General features: G+C 43.8%; 1 long non-coding RNA gene across 2 annotated transcripts in view; it reads right to left on the bottom strand.

Annotated features, from left to right (window-relative positions):
* Window positions 1-43: 43 nt before the first annotated feature.
* Window positions 44-18,200, bottom strand: part of LOC133084087 (uncharacterized) — a 33,476-nt gene continuing 15,319 nt past the window's right edge. Inside the window, exons 3-4 of one of the 2 annotated variants that reach the window (XR_009699372.1) lie at window positions 256-391; window positions 44-139 (exon numbers count right to left, since the gene is read on the bottom strand). This is a non-coding gene — a long non-coding RNA (uncharacterized LOC133084087). The remainder of the gene's footprint in view (window positions 140-255; window positions 392-18,200) is intronic. The other variant, XR_009699371.1, reaches the window with a different exon arrangement.

The raw sequence follows: 18,200 nt of genomic DNA, 5'->3' as shown, positions 1-18,200 counted from the left end.
AAAAAATGCACAACCTAAAAGTTGAGAATTATGTTTTATTCGGGGACGTTACTGAGAACTGTAGGCCAGATAGCTCAGATAGCTCTGAGGAACTGTTCCAAAGAGGTAAGGGAGGAGCCAGGATACACAGGAGTTTTTGCTGAAAAAAAAAAAATGTAGTCGAACATCAAAAGATTACCGCTAATCACAAAAAACAGACATCTCAAGTTAATGATTTTAGTGTATGGGAAGATGCAAGAGTCTGGGCTTACTGACCTTTGATCTGCATCTTAACTATCTAGGGCCAGAATCCTGTTTTTCTCCATCCTGAATTCCCCTCGGGGTGCGCCATGGGGGGCAGCTGCAGTGGCTGATGGCTTGATGGTGGACAACGTTATTTTTTTTTTGTCCACTTGGTAAAGGAAAGTACAGCGTTTATTTCAGGGTGCCAAGCAAGGGAGTGGGAGACAAGCCTCAGATCCACTCCAACTTAGTCTTTGAGTTAGGGTTTTTTTCTTAAGGGGAAGAACAAAGAGGCTGGGATTAATCATCATCTTGTGACATTTGTTAATTGTTGTTTCAGGAGTCCAGATATCTCTGGTTATGATTCTCCAACGAGTTGGTCCATGGCTGGGGGGTCTGTTAGCTCATCTTGCCCTGGAGAAACAACCTGGGTTTGTATGTTAGTGATGATATCTATAGTAGCAATTTTAGTACATTAATGATGTTAACAACAACAGTTTTAGTCATCTGACTCTGGCTGATTAGTGTTCAGTTAGCACAGGATTGAGGTCAGAGGGGACGAGAAAGGGAATAAAGTTTTGGATAGAGAGATTAATCATGAACTCAGTTTAGGGGGACTTGGCTTCAGATGGACATCCTAGCTGTGACTTTGGACTTCTGAGCTGACAATGAAGTCTGAGCAGAAGTCCACCAAACACATGAGGAGTGGGGAAGAGTGTTCCAGTCAGAGGGGACAGCCAGCCAGGGGACTTGGCATCCAGAGAGACCCTGATGTTTGGAGGAACAGAAAGAAGTTCAGTGAGAGCAGCAGAGGGCAGGGAGGAAGAGCAACAGGAGTTGACCTGGGGAAGGAACCAGCGCAAAGGAGGAGAGCCTTTATCCAGAGAACAATAGGAAGCAGTTCAAGGCTGTTGGGCAGGGGAGTGGCACCAACATATTTGCATTTTAGACCCTTCCCTCCACAGCATGATGGGTCGGGGAGGTGGATGAGAGGAGGCAGGACTAGAGACTGGGGCCCAGTTCTTCTAGTGAGGGTCCTGGACTGGTTACAGTGACAGTGGAAAGGAGAGAATTAATGACATCAAGAGTTGTGTGGGAGGTACCAAGGCTGTGACTTGGATGTCAGGGGTGAGGAGAGAAGAGTTCAGGCAGTGGCCAGTTTCTGCAGCTGGGTGGATGGTGGAGGTACCCCTTGGGAAGTGGGTTGGAGCAGGTTTAGGCTAAATGAGAATTCATCCTTGGACACATTAAGCTTGAGGTGGGGTCAGGAAGGCTGATGGACCCATGGATCTGAAACTTAGGCCAGACTTGGGAGTTGGGCAGACAGACTTGTGAGTCACAGGAATGTAGATGACAATTAGAACCTTAGAGGCTACCTGGGGAGACAGCTTCCCTGTGAGAAAAGAGAACAATGGGCAAAGCCTGAGAACAAACAACACAGTCCTACTGTATAGCACAGGGAACTATATTAACCATAATGGAAAAGAATATAAAATATAAAAGAATAAGCATCCTGTAATAAACCATAATGGAAAAGAATATATATATATATACCTATATATATATATATATATATATATATATATACCTATATATATATATATATATATATAGGTATATATATATATATATATATATATATCTGAATCACTTTGCTGTACACCAGAAACTAACACAACATTGTAAATCGTCTATACTTCAATTAAAAAAAAAAAAAAAAAGCCGGAGAACAATCTGCAAGGCAGACTGCCTGGATTTCAATCCTGATACCGTTGCTAACTAGCTGTGACACTTGGGTAAATTGCTCAACCCCTCTCAGCCTCAGTTTACTCATCTGTAACAAGGAGAGGCTTGTTGCATCTACTGCATTGGGGTTGTGATGATTCAGTGAAATAATGCACGTGAAGCGCTTAGCACAGAGCCTGGCACTGGTGGGTTTGTTATTTACAACAGTCTGTCCTTGGACCTGAGGTTTCCCTCCATGATGTGAGGGGTTTGAGCTATGCCTACTTCCATTCTATTTTCTTTCCTGTCTTTTCTCCTGAGAGACTTTTATTGGGTTTATTCCTTCTCCTTTTGATCAGAGCCCGCATGTCCCATCTTGACTGTGGCTGGTGCCTGCATCAGGACCATTTTCCATCAGTTCCATCCTGGGCTCCAGCAGCCCACAGGTCACACCCCCAACACCCACGCCAGCCCCACTAAAGGGCACGGTTGCTTTATAGCTTGCTTTCTCTCATTTGTTCCTCACCATGTCATAAGCAAGCAGGGGATGTCCCCGTTTTGCATCAGGGAAAGCTAATGTCCTGAGCTGAAGTAGTGTACCCAAGGTCAGCCAACGACAACGCTCAGAATGGACCCCAGATTTAATTTTGGTGAGTCTGATCTTCCATCTACAGATTGATCTATGCATACACCAGAGAAGAAGGATTGAGGCTTCCCACTCTGACCCTAATCTCTCATTCTCTGCTGGCTTTGCAAGCCTGCTGGGCTCCAAAGGTAGGGGTATGCAGTGCCCGTGATGTAATCATTGATTTAATAATACCCAGGAGTGGGCTTCCAGCCATTAGAGGATGAGGCTGTGCAATGGGGGCCTCTCTGGCTCCCTTAATCCTCCAATCCCTTAAATACCATCAAATCTGCCTCCTGTCTGGAGCCGACAGCTGCTCCTGAGTGCAGGGGAGTCCAGGCTGGCAGGGAGGCTGGGACTTTTGGAATGAACAAGATGAAAACTCCCCCAGCCTGGTGGGATTATCAGCCCCCCGTCTTTCCTGTCCCATCAGGACTCTTTAAAAATACCATCTGTGTTAGCTCTCAAATTGCATGGAAATTGAGGGGAGCAGGGCCAGGGGTGGGGGATAGAGCAAAGTTGGCACCAACTCTTGGGCACTGAGGGATACACATTTCCAGGAATCTTGCTTCCAACTCTCTGGGGACATGGTTCCTGCCCACCAGAAAGGCAAATGGTCTAAGCTGCAATTTCAGTGAACAGCATCAAGGAACTTTGCAGCTGGGAAGGTCCTTTGGGATTACACAGACCAGTGGTTTCAACTTTTATTTTAGCCGAAGTTCCCACTCTTTTCCAACTAGAGCTGTATGAGCTCCTTTTTAATGCCCACCTAAGATCCTCTCAGCTACACCTGTCTTCCAGGTCTTGCCACTTGTTTCACTCCAGCACAAGCCAATGGCACCCCCCGATCCCCCAAATTTCTGGCCTGAGAGTGCAGGAGTGTCAGACACTCCATGGGGTGAACCTTTGACCAGTAAGAGACAGGGGTTGGCAGATAAATTCCTTTTTCTTCCTCTTTCTGGGTGAACTGTCCTAAGCTTCATACAGCCTCATTAAAGAAGGTCCCACAAGATTTAGCAACAGGGGAGGTGTATAGCAGCCAGCTCAGCAAAGTCCTCTGTGCCCTCTCCCTCCTTTTCTCTCTCTCACCCTGCTTTTTCCCACCTCAGCTTCCCCAGCATCGCACTCCATCATAAAGTGTTAGCACATACACTCCTGCCTCAAGATCTGCTTCTTCGGAAACCTGGGATAAGATAACATCTGAGAAGGAGGCTCAGTGTATAAAACAGATACAAGTGGGGCTACTCTGAGTGAAGAAAAACAGGGGCCCAGGTGCCATCTCTCTTTCCCCCCTACCGTTTCCAAGGCGATGACCAAGGCCTCCTTACAAGGCTCCCAAAAGCCTTTGATCTCATTCAATTCTGCCATTCTGCTGCTGAGAAAACTGAAGCCTGAAGTCACACAGTGAGTTAGAAGCAAAGCCAGGACTAGACTCCAATCTCCTCACTCCTAATCCGGTGAGACGAATCCTCATCTTTCTATCAAGTTTACATAAGAACTTTTGAAAATTTTTCTTTTCCCAAAACATCTTCCCATGCTGGTCTGCCCTGGGAAGGCTTTCCGCGCCACACCCCTCCCCAGTTTTGTTGAGAAATAACTGACATATATCACTGCACAAGTTTAAGGCATACGGCATCATGGTTTGATTTACATAATTATGAAATGTTTACAATAGGTTCAGCTAATATCCATCATCTCTCTGGAAGGCTTTGAAGTCCCCTGTTAGGCTGTAGCCACCACCTGGGAGGCATGACACACAGCCCTCTGAACTCAGAAGCTGGGACTAAGGAGGGCAGACAAAGAAGAAATGGGACAGGGAAGGGGCAGTTACACTGGGAGAAAGGCAGTCAGGAAAGGCCTGATTTAGGGACCTCTGCTTGTGGGAAACAGGGGTTACACATGGTCAGACCCCAGGGAAGAGAGGATAGGCCTGGGGGAAGAGGGAGGGACCATAGAAGGAGATGGAGAATGGCTTCCCCTGTCAGCTGGTGTTGCCTGTAGGACACCCTCCTCCAGGCTGAGGTCTTCCTTAAGGAAGCTTGGAGGGTGACCACACTGTGGGGGAAAGAGACAGAAGGAGGTGTTTGCCTCAAACTGCTTTCATTAAGAGTCTTGTGGGAGCTTCCCTGGTGGTGCAGTGGTTAAGAATCCGCCTGCCAATGCAGGGGACACGGGTTCGAGCCCTGGCCCGGGAAGATCCCACATGCCGCAGAGCAACTAAGCCCGTGCGCCACAACTACTGAGCCTGCGCTCTAGAGCCCACGAGCCACAACTACTGAGCCCGGTCGCCTAGAGCCCATGCTACGCAACAAGAGAAGCCACTGCAATGAGAAGCGCGCACTGCAACGAAGAGTAGCCCCCGCTCACTGCAACTAGAGAAAGCCCGCGCGCAGCAACGAAAACGCAACGCAGCCAAAAATAAATAAATAAATTTATTAAAAAAAAAAAAAAAAGAGTCTTGTGGCTGTGACTGCTAGAAACAGCTGGGGCCAGGTTAATGGCAAAAAGCGATTTTAAAGGAATCTAAGTACGAGGATGCAGCTGGGCCTTGGGGAACAGATGAGAACCAGGGCCTGGACTTAGAGAAACCCGAAAGCCACCTCCCTCCCACTCTGCTTCTGTTCCATCCTTCTCTCTCTCTCTGAAACTGGCTTGCCCTGTGTCCTAGGGAGCATTGGCAGCCAATGGCCTCAGCTGGCAGCTTCCAAGTTTACCTCGCTTTCATCCAGGAGTTAAGCAAAATGAGCCTGGACTCTTCTAGGCCCAATTCTAAGTTCTCGTGGAGGGATTATGATTGGCTCAGCTTGAGGCAGGTGCCCACCCTGGGCCAGTCAGTGAGGCCAGATGCTGTACAGTCACAGCTGCTCCCTCTCTGGCCAGATAGGCCAGGGAAGAAGGGGACGGTTCACTACCCTGGGCTTCAACAAAAGCCCTAAGATAGGAGATTCTGTGCTCTTTCCCCATGGCTTAATGGAAGAGATCACTCTTTTCTACATGTGTTATAAACCTTGTCTGGAAGTCTGCCTCCCCCATTGAATTGTTCTCTGCTAGCCCCCTCCCCTTCCCATCTGCTGCTAACAGGGTCCCAGGGCCTGCCGCTGCCCTGATGCCACATCCCTAGCTCTTACGTGAACATTAGTGAAATTTACTTAAGTTTAATCTTAGACTCATTTTTTAAGAAAGGTCAGTGGGCCTCAAAATTACTCCTTCAAATGAATTTCTAAGCACCTGCTCCTGAGCCTGTGATGGAAAAGGCTGATGTGAGCTTCTAAAACCAGAACTTACGTGGTGTTTCCTGCTTTAGGAATCCATGGGTTCAAAGCCCAGAAAGGAATTCAGGGTCCTTTTCTTTCACTTTTATTAAAAAATTAATTAATTTATTTGGCTGCATCGGGTCTTAGTTGCAGCATGTGGGCTCTCTAGTTGTGGCACGCGGGCTCCAGAGTGTGTGGGTTCAGTAGTTGCGGCATGTGGGCTGTCTAGCTGTGGCGCGTGGGCTCTAGAGCACGCAGGCTCAGTAGTTGTGGCTCACGGGCTTAGTTGCCCCACGGCATGTGGCATCTTAGTTCCCCGACCAGGGATCGAACCTGCATCCCCTGCATTGGAAGGTGGATTCTTAACCACTGGACCACCAGGGAAGTCCCCCCTTTTCTTTCACTCTTAACAGCTAACATTTATTGTACAATTGCTATGTGCTAGGCCCTGGTCTCAGTGCTTTATGTGTCTGCCCTCATTTAATTCTCACAATAGCCCTTAGGGGTAGGAATAAATTTTGCCTTGCTTACAGATGAGGAAACTCAGGCACAGAGAGGCTGAGTCACCTGCCCAAGATCCCACAGCCTGTTCTGTCAGTGGTGTGGCCGTCAATGAACTGGGCAGCCTGCCTCTGGGGCCCGTACTCTTCAGAAACCACCACACAAGCTGCCTGGCCAGACAGGCCATGCAGACTTGAGGGAGGTTTCTCCATGGCCATGGCGAGCAAGGAGTAATATCTGCTTTTAAAAACTATTTAAGAATTGTTAAGCCTGAACTCTGTGTGACTGGACTTTGAAATTAATCATCTATTCAAGAGACCCAGAGCTGTTAGTGTTAGAAAATCTAGGCTTTTCCCAGGGGCATCTTCATAGGCCTGATCTTTAAAAAGTAGAAAAGTCATTCATGTGAGTGGACAGCCATGCTGCAGAAAGCGAGGGCTTTGAAAAGAGAAGCCTTAGATAGGATCTGGCCCCATGGAGGTTGACTCAGGGCTGTGTGCTCTGGGAAAAGCCACCCAAGCTCTCTGCTCTTGGTTTCTTTACCTGTAAAATGGGATTGAGGCAGGAGATAGATGGGCCCCAGGTTAGACATTTACAACTAGCCTCCTGTTTATACTTTGAAAATAAAGATAATAACAGGAACATGATAAGCAGCTGGACTTTGTCTCCTGTGGACACTTCAACATAATGGGAATGACAAAAACAAATAGGGGCTAAGCCCTGCTTAGATAAAAGATAAGGAGGTCACATATTTCTCATTCTTGAGGTCAAGGAGACCCCCTCAAGCTACACATGGACAGAAAAGATCCTCAGCTACACATGGACAGAAAAGATCCTCAGGGACAGAAAAGATCCACTAGACTATAATATGTTCTGCTAACCTCCTAGAGACCCTCGTGCTGGAATCCATCTTGGGTAAAAGATGCGCTCGCACAGAGGGGAGGGCCCTGAGCCTCACCAAACATGGACTCTAAGACAGACAAAGCAAGAGGACTGGCCAGAGGAAACCTGGAAGAACTGCCCCCATATAAGTGATTTAAACCACCCCAAAAGCGTGGTTCTCTCTATCTCAGCCCACCCATGCTTTCTCTGAACATATCTTCTCTCCTAATAAACACAGTTACTTGCCTCGCTACTTTTCATCTCTTTGATGAAAACTTTCTTCAAAGCAGACAAGAGCCAGGGTCCTGCTCCTAGCCACTAACCCCTGGTGGTCTAACGGTTAGGATTGAGTGCTTTCACCGCTACGGCCTGGGTTCAATCCCTGGCCAGGGAACTGAGGTCTCGTTTCAAGCTGCCACACACTGCAGCCACCACACAGCCACCCAAGATCAGGATGATCATAACAGCCCCCTTCCAAGGTTATTGGGAAGCTCTAAGAAGGTGGTAGAAGCCTGAAAACTCATGGTCATTGTCCCAGTGGCAAGAATGTGTTTTCCTGGGTAGGAAGCTCGGGGAAGGCAATGCTCAATCCAGAGGAAGCACCAGAAGTTCAGCACCAACGTGGGGGCCATCTGAAGGAGAACTTTCTGGATCCCCTTGAATCCCACCAGGTAGTCTGTATCCTGCTCCACATTGTAAGGGTGCCCCTGAATTCCTTTCTGGGCTTTGAACCCATGGGCTCCCAAAGCAGAGAACATCACGTAACTTCTGGCTTTAGAAGCCTGTATCAGCCTTTCCCACCACCAGCTCCGAAGTCAGTCCTTAGGAATTTTTCTGAGGCCCACTGACCTGCCTGGAAAATGAGTCTAAGATCAAACTTAAGTAAACTTTGCTAGTTTCAGGTTTAATTGAGAGATAAACATGATAGCTTTAAGTCAGGGTTTTAAAAAAATTAGCTCTATTGCGGTATAACTTACACACAAGAAAATTCTTTAATTTTAAGTATAAGTCAATGAATTTTGACAAATGTATATTCTCATGTAACCACCACCACAGTCATGATACAGAATAATTCCATCACTTCCAAAAATTCCCTCATATCCCTTTGCAGTCCCTCCCTTCTACCATCGCCAACCCTTGACAACCACTGATTTTCTTTATGTCATTATAGTTTTGTCTTTTCTTAAATTTCATATAAATGGAATCATCTAGCTTTTTCCATCTGGATTTTTCCACTTAGTATGATGCTTTTGAGATTCATTCGTATTTTTGTACATTTCAAGAGTTCAGTTCTTTTTATTACCGAGTAGAATTCTATTGTCTGGATGTACCACAGTTTGTTAATCCATTTGAAGGATATCTGAGTTGTTTCCAGTTTGATAAAGTTGCTAGGAACATTCATGTACAAGTCTTTGTGTGGACAGATGTCTTATTTCTCTTAGGTAAACACCTAGGAATGGGATTGCTGGCTTCTATGGTAACTATACATTTAACTTTATAAGAAACTGCAAACTATTTTCCAAAGTAGCAATACCATTTCAAGTGATCTTTAATCTTAAAAACTTCAGATGCTCTGCCTTGCAAAAAAGATTACCTTCTGGGTGACAGCAGAGGTAACCATGGCAGTATCACCCTGATGACAAATCAAGTTGTACATTTCACTCCCATGGCCTGGAGATTCCTCACCCCTGCAATGTGAGAGGGGAGTTCTAAACTGGGTCATTCACCACCATCCTATGTCTCATCCTCCCCTGCCTTTCCGTGATCTTCCTGTGCGGGGCTCTGGCCTGAGTGCCAAGCGCAGAGGCAGCTATAGGCAGTCTATACATAATGTATGTATTATCTGGGAATTAAGTTTCCACCCAAAGCCAAAAGCCCTCGTTGCCTGACTTTAACTATTCATTTGTTTGGCTACAGGATCCCCCATCGAACAATGGGCAAGTCATAACTCTGAATAGACCCAGCAGGCAAAGCGGGATCCCTTTTCCTAGTTAGACAACTAGCCAGAGCCAGTTCCCAGTTACCTAGTCAGTCAATAAGCATTTGTTGAGCTGCACCAGGATAGCACACATGGAACCAATATTTCTCGTAACCTTACTGTCCTTGCCCACCCACTCCATGGTATTGTCATTGCTCCTTGACAGATGATTAAACGGAAACTTGGAGATGTGAGGCCAAGTTTACCCTGCAGAAGCCAGGATGGACTCCCAGGTCTTCCTGCTCTGCAGTCCCTTCCCTGGGGAAACATGTAAGGTAGCCGGGTTTGGGGTGGGGTGGAGGACAAGGCTAAAATACCCGAAACAAGACAATCTAGTTTTTTCCCCAGGGCATTCTTGAGTTGACCATTGCATAAAACTGTGTTTTCCCCATAAGAACATTGTTTGAGTTGGGAGCTTGTTCCTGATTTGACATAAATTAAATGATGAAAATGTCTTACAAGTAAAGTTATTATAAACAAACCCTTATAATAACTTGTTAGTAAAGCCATGCTCAGTCCTTATGAAACAGGCATGGAGTCATTGTAGACGTTAATTATACAAGGGGCCACTTTCACTGCAAATTTTTTTATGAAACACGAAAAACTTTACTATGTCTTTAATATGATTTAAAACTAATATGCTAGAAACAGTAAACATTGAACATTTAATTAGAAATGCTTTTATTAATGTTTAGAAAAGCATTGTGAGAAAAATACCAACTGCTTTGGGCTCTTTATAAAAGCTGGACTAATGTTTTGTACGTGACCTGATTTCTCTTTTGTCAAGCTTTTACTTTCCATGGACAGGGTCCACAGATGGGCGTCAGGGGACTTCGGACCACCTGAAATTGTATGCAACATGTTTTGAGGATATATATATTGTGTGGAACTTCTAGCTCTCATCAGATCCTCACAGGCCTCTGTGATAACAGCCACAAATTTGAATCATTTATTTCTTATGTTTTTTTCTGTTGTGAGCAGTGGCATTAAAATTATTCCACTGACTTTAGAGCCTTGCTGAGTTGGCATCATTCTTTTAAAAAGTAGCCTGGATCGTCTGCACTTGGTGGTGTGATGGACTAGATTCCCAGAAGGGCTCCCTCCCTGTAAAACAACTGGATCCTGGAAAAAAATAATTTTAATGCATTGCTGGGTATGCAGATAGTAGGGGAAATCACCAAGGTTCCTCACCACTAAAATTAAACAAACAAACAAAAATCACGGACCTGAGACTGGATGAAGAAGCACTGACGGGAAAGCAAAGAAAAGGTTGGGCGGCCGTGAGGGCAAACGCCCATTTTAGGTACTCCTGGGAAGCCTGCCCTTGGGCCAGTGGCAACGTAGGGGATCTGCCTCAGGACTCCACCTTAGCTCAGGTCTCTAAGGGATTGTGTATTGTCACTGGCTCCCCTTCTGAGGTCTCCGCTGCATCGCTGAGGCGAAGCAGAAACTACATTTCCCAGAATCCTCTGCCCCGTGGGGTTCCAGTAGAGGCTGCAAACGAGAGGCTGTTGGGAGAGATTCGGAAGGCGGGTGAACGGGGTGAAAGGGAGAGGGCACGGTTCTCCAGAGGGGTTGCAGACTCACAAGCAGACAGGAGTTCACAGTAGCTTCTGGATGTGCTTCTTGAGGATCACCTACAACGGGCTGCTGCCTGAGAGGGTGGGTGGGGGCTTCCCAGAGGCTCTTGAGATTAGAGTGGCCTCGGGGCAAACCTGAGAATCACCCGCGTGGGTGCTACAGACTGAAGCTGCAGTTGAAGGTTCCCTTACCTTTGCTCCCCCAACACTTCCAAAGGTTGTATAGACCTCTGTTTCCCTGGAGCCAAAACTGAGATGCTTGGCATGCCAACTATCAATTTATTGCCTCTTGTTCCAAATTCACTTTTCAATACCTGTTCTGTGATTATGGGCAAAATTCCTTTAAACATACCTTTTTACTATGAGCTTACTGATGGTAAGCTTTTTTGGTAGACGGCACTGGAAAGACACTGGGGGAGGAAGCGTTTCTCCTGCTGGTCCTGGCGCTGTACCTTTGGAGAGTGGTATGGGCAGGAGCAATTCCGGTGGTGCTGTGTCCCAGCCACACACCCAGACCACACAATCTCTCAGTGACCTCACAGCCCCTGCCTGGCCTGGTGATCACCTCCCATGGTGCTCACAGACGGTGGATTCCAGGCCTCCCTCTTGCAGTGGTGCCAGATTCCCTCTGTGCACCTGTACGCCTGACCACCTGGCCCCTGGGCACAGCTCACCTGTGCTCCAGTGGGTTGCTTCTTGTCTTTCCAGAAACTGAGGACAGGCTCTGGCCCAGGCCACCTTGCGAACTTCTCTGCCATACAGTGGTCTGCAACCACATTTTCTCCAGTGAGGTGTGAACCCCACCTTTGGGGAGGGAGACCCCCCCTTCAAAGTTTGTCCTTCCTTGGGTACTTTCTCTCAGCACTATAGTTCTTTTTATATCTTACAGTTATTCTTTTATTATAGCTTAATAATTGTTTATATTAAACATCCCCTGTTTAAATCATTGTGTGGTTTGTTTCCTGATTGGACACAGGTGGATACACTTGGAATACATAGAGTGTATGGCTTCTGTTTTCCCCAAGGAGACTGTGACTGATAGAGGCTAACATAGCCGTAGGTCTATAGGCATCTTGGCACTAAGCAGAAGCAAATGCACATCTTCTCTGGGGTTTCCTTTCCTGCTTAGGTCCTTAGGACTCATTTGTTCATTCAACAACAATTTGTTGAGCACCTGTTACATATCAGTCACTGTTCTAGATGATGGGGATTTAGCAATGAACACAAGAAAAACCCTACCTTATATTTTCACAGAAATATATCATCAAATACAGAAGGAAATGAGCTACCATGAAGAGAAGACAAAATGTAACACATTTAGATCCCTATGGTTTTTAGTTATTGCAATTATCAGATAGAAGAAGATGTAAAATAACTAGATAGGAAATGTTTAAAGAAATAAAAGATGGGATCACAGGAATAAGCAAGGGATCAAAAAGACAAACAATAACAAGTGTTGGGGAAGATGTGGAGAAATTGGAACCCTTTTACATTGCTAGTGGGATTGTAAAATGGTGCATCCCCTTTGCAAAACCTTCTGGCAATTCCTCAAATTGTTAAATATTGAGTTATCACATAACCTAGGTATACAGGTATATGACCAAGAGAAAAGAAAATATACATCCACACACAAAAAAGTACATGACTATTTACAGTAGCCAGGTCATGGAAGCAACCAAAGTATCCATCTACAGATGAATGGATAAAGAAGATGTGGCACATATATACAATGGAACATTACTCAGCCATAAAAAGGAACGAAATTGGGTCATTTGTAGAGACGTGGATGGACCTAGAGACTGTCACACAGAGTGAAGTAAGTCAGAAAGAGAAAAACAAATATCGTATATTAATGCATATATGTGGAATCTAGAAAAATGGTACAGATGAACCGGTTTGCAAGGCAGAAATAGAGACACAGGTGTAGAGGACAAACATATGGACACCAAGGGGGGAAAGTGGCAGCGGGGTGGGGTGGTGGTGTGATGAATTGGGAGATTGGGATTGACATGTATACACTAATATGTACAAAATAGATAACGAATAAGAACCTGCTGTATAAAAAATAAATTAATTAAATTAAATTTAAAAAAAAACCAACTAGTACATGAATGTTCGTGGCAGCATTATTCATAATAGCCCCAAAGTAGGAACAACCCAAATGTCCATCAACTGGTAAATAAATAAATAAAATATGGTAGACCCATACAATGGAATTTTATTCAGCCATAAGAAGGAACAAAGTACTGATATTTCCTACAATATGGATGAATCTTGGAAATATTTTGCTAGATGAAAGAAGCCAGTTACAGAAGGCCATATATTGTATGACTCCATTCTTATGAATTGTTCAGAATAGGCAAATCCATAGAGACAGAAAATAGATTAGTGGTTTTTGGGAGACAGAGGTAGAAGGGAATTTGTAGTGACTGCTAACGAGTATAGAGTTTCTTTTGAGGGTGACAGAATTGTTCTAGAATTCATGATAATTGTTTCACAACTTCTGTGAATATGCTAAAAACCAATGACTTGTACACTTTCAAAGGGTAAATCTTATTATTTGCAAATTATATCTCAATAGAGCTGTTATATTTAAAAAATAAGCAAGGTGGGCTTCCCTGGTGGCGCAGTGGTTGAGAATCTGCCTGGCAATGCAGGGGACACGGGTTCGAGCCCTGGTCTGGGAAGATCCCACGTGCCGCGGAGCAACTAGGCCCGTGAGCCACAACTACTGAGCCTGCGTGTCTGGAGCCTGTGCCCCGCAACAAGAGAGGCCACGACAGTGAAAGGCCCGTGCACCGCGATGAAGAGTGGTCCCCACTTGCTGCAACTAGAGAAAGCCCTCGCACAGAAACGAAGACCCAACACAGCCAAAAATAAATATAAATAAATAAATAAATTTATAAAAAAAAATAAATAAGCAAGGCAAAGAGACAACTGCAAATGACCAGACACATCTGAAAAGGAAGCAAATAGAACTTAACAATTTAACTCTTGAGATTAAAAACTCAATGGGGACTTCCCTGGTGGTGCAATGGTTAAGAATCCGCCTGCCAATGCAGGGGACACGGGTTCGAGCCCTGGTCTGGGAAGATCCCACACGCTGTGGAGCAACTAAGCCCGTGCACCACAACTACTGAGCCTGCACTCTAGAGCCCGTGTGCCACAACTACTGAGCCCACACACCACAACTACTGAAGCCTGCACGCCTAGAGCCCATGCTCTGAAACAAAGAGAAGCCTCTGCAATGAGAAGCCCGCGCACCACAACGAAGAGTAGCCCCCGTTTGCCGCAACTAGAGAAAGGCCACACGCAGCAATGAAGACTCAACACAGCCAAAAAAAAAAAAAAAAAGAGTAGCCCCCACTTGCTTCAACTAGAGAAAGCCCGCGGGCAGCAATGAAGACCCAACACAGAAAAATAAATAAATAAAATAAATAAATTTATTTAAAAAAAAACCTCAATGGACAGGCTAAACAACAGATTAAACACAGTTGGATAGGGAATTAGTGAACAGGAGATAGATCTGAGAAAACTACCCAGAACGAGGCACAGGGAGTCAAGGAGATGAGAAATATGACTAGAGGTTAAGAGAAGGGAAGATGGAATGAGGTCTAAAAAATATCCAGTCAGAATCCCAGAAGCAGAGAACAGAGAGAATAAAGGAGAAGCAATATTTGAAAAGCTAACAGCTAAAAAATTCCAGATCTGATAAAAGACACCAACCCATGGATAGGAGAAACAGAACATGCATCAAGCAGGTTAAAAAAGACATACACCTGGACATATTGTAGGGAAACCACAGAGCACTAAAGGCAAACACGTTAAAAGCAGCTAGAGAGAAAAGAAAGATTGTCTACAGAGAAACAATTGGACAGTGACAGCAACAGTGAATCTATACATTCTTTTTTTATATATTTTTTCCATTATGGTTTATCACAGGATATTGAATATAGTCCCCACAACAGTGAATCTAAAAGATAGAAAAATATCTTCAAAGTACTGAGAGAAAATAACTGTTAACCCAGAATTGTGTACCCAGCAAAACTATCTTTCAAGAATAAGTGTAAGATAGAAACATGAAGGTGAAATAGGGACATTTTTAGAAAAAAAACAGAGATTTTACCACTAACAGACCTTCACTAAAACAACTTCTAGAAGATGCACTTCAGGAAGAAGGAAAATGAGCCCAGAAGGAAGGTCTGGAATGCAAGAAGAAATGGTGAGCAAAGAAATCAGTAAATATGTAGATAATTCCAAACACACTGTCTGCAAAAAACAACTAATGAAAGATGGTGATGGCATGTAATTTGTGGGGTTGAAAAACGACAGGCACAAATACTGGACAATAATAATTTATAGGTGGGGGAAGGAGAGTGAGGCTGGTGAGAGGAGGTAGAGTGTTTTGAGTTCTTCTTGAGAAGGTGCAAGTACTGTTGACTTTAGACTTTGTTAAATGTGCCTGGTAAAATTTCAAGGGTAATTACTTAAAACACAGACAGTATAACTTCCACACCAGTAGAGCAGAAAATAGAGTAAGAAAACAAAAACAAAAAGTCAGTTTAGAAAAAAAAAAGTTGAAAGAACTTTAGAAAAGAGAACAAATAAAAAATAAAAATTAAGACATAGAAATATTATCAGTAATCACAATAAGTACAAATGGGATAAACAAAAGACAGATTCTCAGACCTAGATTAAAAAAAAAAACCCTAAAAACTAGACAAACCTAAAATAAAAGGACACAGAAAAGATGAAAGTAAAATGATGAACAAAAGTAAAATGCTAATTAAAAGAAAGCTGGTGCAATATATTGGTATTAGACAAAATAGACTATAAGGCAAAATGTATTATTAGGGCCTTTCATCATTTTCATGATAAAAGGTTTGATCCACCAGATATAATAGTCCAAAAGTTGTGGGTACCTACTAAAATAGTATCCAAATACATAAAATGAAATGTATAGAACTATGGATAGAAATTGACTAATCTGGGACTTCCCTGGTGGTCCAGTGGTTAAGAATTCGCCTTCCAATGCATGGGATGCAGGTTCGATTCCTGGTTGGGGAACTAAGATCCCACATGCCACGGGGTAACTAAGCCTGCGTGCTGCAACTACTGAGCCCACACACTCTGGAGCCTGTGCACCACAACTACTGACCCCACGCGCCACAACTAGAGAGCCTGCATGCCACAACTACAGAGCCCACACACTCTGGAGCCCGCGCATCACAACTACAGAGCCCACGTGTTCTGGAGCACGTGTGATGCAACTACTGAGCCCATGCATCACAACTAGAGAGCCCATGCACTGCAACTACTGAGCCCACACACCCTGGAGCCCGTGCCCACACTAGAGAGAAGCCCACACACCGCAATGAAGAGCCCATGTGCTGCAATGAAAAGAAAAGATCCCGCGTGCTGCGAGTAAGACCCAATGCAAGGACTCCCCTGGTGGTGCACTGGTTAAGTGCGGTTAAGACTCCGCACTCCCAATGCAGGGGGCCCGGGTTTGATCCCTGCTCAGGGAACTAGATCCCACATGCATGCCGCAACTAAGAGTTTGCATGCCACAACTAAGGAGCCCACGTGCTGCAACTAAGGAGCCTGCCTCCCACAACTAAGGAGCCCACTGGCCACAACTAAGACCTGGTGCAACCAAAAAAAAAAAAAAAAATGACCCAATGCAGCCAAAACTAACTAAATAAATAAATATTAAAAAAAAAATAAATTGCTAACCCACTAACATAGTGGGAGATTTCAATACAATGATCTCAATTATTAATAGGTCAAAAAAGATTTGAATAACACAATTAACCAGCTTGATTTAGTGGATATTTATAAATCACTCTATATCCAACAATCAAGGAATAGACATTCTTTCCAAGTGCACATGGAACACTTCCAAAAATTGACCATATAAAAGGCCTTATAGCCAGTTTCAACAAATTTCAAAGAATCGGATTCACATAAATCACATTTTATGACCTACGATCATAGTTATAACGTATGCAATTAAATTAAGTCTTTAACAGAAAGATAAATGACATCCCCTCCTGAGTTTTGAAAATTAGAAAGTACATTTCTTTTTTAAAAATTAATTAATTAATTAATTAATTAATTAATTAATTAATTAATTTTTGGCTGCACTGGGTCTTTGTTGCTACGCACGGGCTTTCTCTAGTTGTGGCGAGCGGGGGCTACTCTTCATTGCGGTGTGCGGGCTTCTCATTGCAGTGGCTTCTCTTGTTGCGGAGCATGGGCTCTAGGTGCGCGGGCTTCAGTAGTTGTGGCACGCGGGCCCTAGAGCCTGTGGGCTTCAGGAGTTGTGGCACCCAGGCTTAGTTGCTCTGCAGCATGTGGGATCTTCCCGGACCAGGAATCGAACCCGTGTGCCCTGCGTTGGCAGGCGGATTCTTAACCACTGCGCCACCAGGGAAGTCCCAGAAAGTACATTTCTATATAATTTAGGAGTCAAGTAAGATATCATAATAGAAATTGAAAGTTGTATAGAAACAACTATATGATATGTGATGAAAATTGTACATATCAAAACTGGTGCATGCAGCAAAAATGGTAATTACAGGGAAATTTATAGCTTTAGATGCTTACATTAAAAAAGAAAAAAGGCTGAAAATTAATGAGCTAGCTTTCACTCTAAGAGGAAAAATAACCCCAGTAGAATAAACACAAAGAAAGTTTAAGAAAAGATATAAAGATAAGAGCAAAAATTAATGAAATGAAACGAATATACAATAGAGATGATCAACAAGCCAAGGCCAGATAAAACAGACAAACTTTTGGTAAGATTCATTAAATGAGAGGGTAGTAGGTAGCATGCATAAACAAGCAATAATAGGAATGGAGAACAGGAGAAAGCTGAAAATACAGAAGAGATTAAAAAGATAAGATGAGCATGCCATAAAGAATATTACATCAATGAATTAAAAAACTTATTAGAAAGGGAAACATTTCTAGAAACATATAACTTATCGAAGCTGTAACAAGAAAGCTTGAGTTCCCAACAGTATTAAAGAAATTGAATCAGTGGCTTAAAAAAAAATCAAGCCTTGCTGGTTTTCAGGCAATTCCTAGCAGATTTTCATGGAACAAATGATTCTAATTTCACACAAACAAAGACTATCCAAAGAAGCAATGCTCCTCAACTCATATGAGGTTAGTATAACCTTGAAATAAAATCAGTCAAGTATGAGAAAGTATGAGAAAGAAAATAACAGACCAGAATCCCTCATGAACATATTAAATGGAAATACTATAAACAAAATACTAGCAAATCAAACCCAACAGCATATATTAAAGGCAATTCATCATAACTAAACTGGATTTATCCCTAGAATATTTGGATCATTTAACATAAAAGTCCATGAATTTAATTCATCACATTAATGGGTTAAAGGAGAAGTTGTATGATTATC

The sequence above is a fragment of the Eubalaena glacialis genome, chromosome 2 (genome assembly GCF_028564815.1).
Source record: "Eubalaena glacialis isolate mEubGla1 chromosome 2, mEubGla1.1.hap2.+ XY, whole genome shotgun sequence".
NCBI lineage: Eukaryota > Metazoa > Chordata > Mammalia > Artiodactyla > Balaenidae > Eubalaena > Eubalaena glacialis.
The sequence above is the reverse complement of the archived record's forward strand: the minus strand, read 5'-3'. Positions and strand labels throughout refer to the sequence as shown.